We start from the raw sequence: 3,396 nt of genomic DNA on the forward strand, positions 1-3,396 counted from the left end.
AGCCAAGCAAAAAGAACAAAGCTGGAAGCATCATACTACCTAACTTCAAACTATACTACTGGACTATACTAACCAAAACATCATGGTACTGGTACAGAAAGCAGACATATAGACCAATGGAAAAGAATAGAAGGCCCAGTAATAAGACTGCACACTTACAACTGACTGACCTTTGACAAAGCTGACAAAAGCAAGCAATGGGGAAATGACTCCCTATTCAATAAATAGTGCTGGGATAACTGGCTAGCCATATGCAGAAGATTGAAACTGGACGCCTTCATTACAGCATATACAAAAATCAACATCTCACACCAGTCAGAATGGCTGTTAATGAAAAGTCAAAAAATAACACATGCTGGTGAGGTTGTGAAGAAAAAGGAATACTTACACAGTGTTGGTGCGGGTGTAAATTTGTTCAACCTCTGTGGAAAGCAGTGTGGCAATACTTCAAAGAGCCAGAAACAGAACTACAATTTGACCCAGCAATCCCGTTACTGGGTATGAACCAAAGGAATATAAATTTTTCTGTCATAAAGACACATGCAAGTATATGTTCACTGCAGCACTATTCATAATAGCAAAGACATGAAATCAACCTGAATGTCTGTCAGTGGTAAACTGGATAAAGAAAATGTGGTACATGTACACCATGGAATGCTCTGCAGCCACAAAAGGGCCACAAAACAGATCATGTCCTTGGCAGGAACATGGATGGAGCTGGATGCCATTATCCTTAGCAAACTAACGCAGGAACAGAAAACTAAATACTGCATATTGTCACTTACAAGTGGGAGCTACATGATGAGAGCCATGAACACATAGAAGGGAACAGCAGATACTAGGGCTACTGGAGGATGGACGGTGGGAGAAGGAACAGGAGCAGGAAACATAGCTAATGGATACTAGGCCTAATACCTGGGTGATGAAATAGTTTGTACAATAAAACCCATGATGCGAGGTTACCTGTATTATAAACCTGCACACATACCCCTGATCCTAAAATCAATTTTTTTTAAGTGCTCATTGTCCAGTCTGAATGGCACATATGTAAATACAAATAAATGGTGATAAAAGAAATGATAAAAATATATCCAATATCCAGTAAGAACATGTTTATTTATTCAAGAATGTATTTAAAGTTGCTCATAATATGAACTAAAAGGTAAAATGAAAACTAGAGTAAATTCAGAAGAAAAAAATAACTTTGCATAGATAACTTGAAGTCAACAGTATATGGGTGTACAGAATACATAGTTAAGGTCTAGAAAAATGCCTGAATAGGCATTTGGCCTCTAAGCTTTCTGGAAGGTAAGCAAAAATGAGAACATAATCAGTTCACTATTTATATTATCTCCAAAGAAAAGAAAATGAACCTATTCTTAGTGCTGAAATGAAAGCTTTTCCATGTAGGTGATCAAAAAAGAACAATGTGCCATCCTCAACAACATCCACATATTAATTCGACTTCATAGGGCTATTTCTTACAGTGGCTGCTAGCATGGACCAATGATGACATAATGCCAAATTACATACAATAAAAGCAGTTTTACAAGAGGACAGACCACATGGTCCAGATGTGTAAATTTCTGCTTGTGAAGCTTATTCCTAGGATATTTCTTTGTATCTATAGGAACACATGGACTATATATCACTCAGGCAATCCTTTGCAAATTTATGTTGCCCAACCAAGCATTTGATGAGTATTAAGCAACAGTGAGTTCAAGGTTATAGTCCTTAACAATCACTTATGGTACAGTGATTTCAGTCTACTGATTAAATAATGGAAGTGCTTAACTCCCTCTGGGGTTGGGTTCAGAGGAAAGGGACTATGGAGCTTGGGCTGTTTTTAAAAATTGTGGTAAAATACACACACCATGAAATTTATCTTTATCATTTTTGTGGGTACTGTTAGGTGACATTGAGGACATTCACATTGTTTTTTTACTAATCTCGCCACATGGAACTCTTTTTATCTTACAAATCTGAATCTCTGTGCTTATTATACAATAACTCCCCATTCCTCCCTCCCGTGGCCCCTAGCAGCCACCATTTTAATATCTATCTCTAGGAATTTGACTACTCTAGATACCTTTGTAAAAGTAGAACCATACAGCATAAAAATATAGAATACTTCATGAATTTGCACGTCATTCTTGCTCAGGGGCTATCCTAATTGCCTCTCTGTTGTTCTAATTTTAGTGTATGTACTGCTCAAGCAATTACTTAGGCTGGTTTTGGAGAGAAGGACAGGAGCTCATCTGTAGAAAAGCTTCTGTACAAAGGCAGGATGGTATAGTAATACTATTTTCCTTGCACGTGCAGATTTGAGACAAGAAGGAACAGGAAAGGAGATGAGGTTAAAAAGACAGGAAGAAACCAAACTCTGAAGGGCGTTGTAAACCATATTTAATTAAGAGCTTGAACATATAGACAATAAAAATGGAATAGGGAATTGAAATTTATATTTAAGAAAAATAATTCCAGAGGAAAAAAAAAAGAGGCCTGGAAGAGGATAAAATCTAAGAAAGACCAATTAGAAGGCAATGGCAAGTATCTAGACAATGTTTTCCTTCTCCTCCACCTCCCAGCTCACCAATATGTTAGAGCGGGAATTACGGAATTGTATAGAACATGGGGAGATTTATGTCTGTGCTTCTCATGTCCTTACTTCCAATTTTCTGATACAAGCTCAGAAGAAAGCTTTGGACACTTTAGAAAATCTTATATGTCATTAACTAGCAAAAAAACAAACAACCCCATTAAAAAATGGGCAAAAGATATGAACAGACACTTCTTTAAAGAAAATATAGCCGGGCATGGTGGCTCACGCCTGTAATCCCAGCACTTTGGGAGGCCGAGGCAGGTGGATCACGAGGTCAGGAGTTCAAGATCAGCCTGGCTGAGATGACGAAACCCCATCTTTACTAAAAACACAAAAATTAGCTGGGCATGGTGGTGGGTGCCTATAATCCCAACTACTCAGGAGGCTGAGGTAGAGAATTGCTTGAATCAGGGAGGTGGAGTTTGCAGTGAGCTGAGATCGCTCCACTCCAGCCGGGGTGACAGAACAAGATTCCATCTCAAAATAATAATAATAATAATAAAATATACATGTGACCAATAAGCATATGAAAACATACTCAACATGAACTAATTATTTGAGAAATGCAAATTAAAACCACAATGAGATACCTTCTTACAGTAGTCAGAATGGCTCTTATTAAAAATTCAAAAAGTAACAGTTGCTGGTGAGGTTAAGGAGAAAAGGAATTGCCTATACACTGCTGGTGGGAACGTAAATTAGTTCAGCTATTGTGGAAATCAGCGTGGTGATTTCTCAAAAAAACTTAAAACAGAAGTACCACTGGGCTGAGCAATCCCATTATTGGATATATA

At 37.8% G+C, this 3,396-nt stretch overlaps 1 non-coding gene across 1 annotated transcript; it reads right to left on the bottom strand.

Moving 5' to 3' along the window:
* Positions 1-2,116: 2,116 nt before the first annotated feature.
* Positions 2,117-2,223, bottom strand: LOC119471982. Its single transcript, XR_005201081.1, has one exon. It is a non-coding gene; the product is annotated as a U6 spliceosomal RNA (small nuclear RNA).
* Positions 2,224-3,396: the final 1,173 nt, after the last annotated feature.

The sequence above is a fragment of the Cebus imitator genome, unplaced genomic scaffold, assembly GCF_001604975.1.
Source record: "Cebus imitator isolate Cc_AM_T3 unplaced genomic scaffold, Cebus_imitator-1.0 Scaffold80, whole genome shotgun sequence".
Taxonomy (NCBI): Eukaryota; Metazoa; Chordata; class Mammalia; order Primates; family Cebidae; genus Cebus; species Cebus imitator.